The sequence below is a fragment of the Nestor notabilis genome, unplaced genomic scaffold (genome assembly GCF_000696875.1).
Source record: "Nestor notabilis isolate BGI_N333 unplaced genomic scaffold, ASM69687v1 scaffold21330, whole genome shotgun sequence".
Classification (NCBI taxonomy): domain Eukaryota; kingdom Metazoa; phylum Chordata; class Aves; order Psittaciformes; family Psittacidae; genus Nestor; species Nestor notabilis.
The window spans coordinates 37,750-38,575 of record NW_009912746.1 but is presented as its reverse complement, the minus strand read 5'-3'; positions in this window follow the sequence as shown (position 1 = coordinate 38,575).

Genomic DNA, 826 nt, shown 5'->3' with positions numbered 1-826 from the left:
GCTTTCCCTATCAAAAGGGCACAGAAATTTTAAAAGAAGTTACTGAACATTTTGCTCTAATTTCCTACTTAAGGTGTTACACCCTTATATCCCACTAAGCATTTTCATATTCATATTACATATACCACATGAACCGTTAAAGATCAAAGCCAACTGAAAATACCTAACAATTTGTTTTGAGGCATCACACACTTTTCTTACATGTTTGTTTCATAACTCAAATCCTGTCAGAAGTCATTTTGTGGGTTGAACAAAAAGCTGCAGAACAGATCAGTCAAAACTCATGTCAAACTGCTTTATTACATCTTAAATAACATTACATTTTAATATAGTATCTATCTTGCATCCAGCTTTCTTGAAGTACACTGACTTTAAAATTAAATACAAAAGGTGAAGAGGGATACAGGGCGTGGAGAAAGCTCTACAGAATAGTTTCATGAAAGAGAGTAAGAGGGAATTCATCTTTTATGCCAAATCCAGGCCTAACGCACAATTACAGCACATTTTTGTACAGAATGTTGCAGAAAAAACAAAATGGAGGAAAGCTACTACTGCTGCTAGGAAGGAGCATTTCTGGATACAGTGAGAAGATAGGAAAGTTTAACAGAACAATCTGCTGTCCAAACACTGCTGCTTTTAACATTTTATTTGAAAAGAAAGCCAGGAAAACCTGCTCATTACAAAAATGACTCTGATCAGATGCAAAGGACTCATCCTACAAGAGGAACTGGCTGTGAGGATCTGATTTATAAAGAAGATGGTCTAAGTTCCCTCCTCCCACACCCCAGAATCTTTGACAGCGATTGTTTGAACAGGCTGTTTCTTT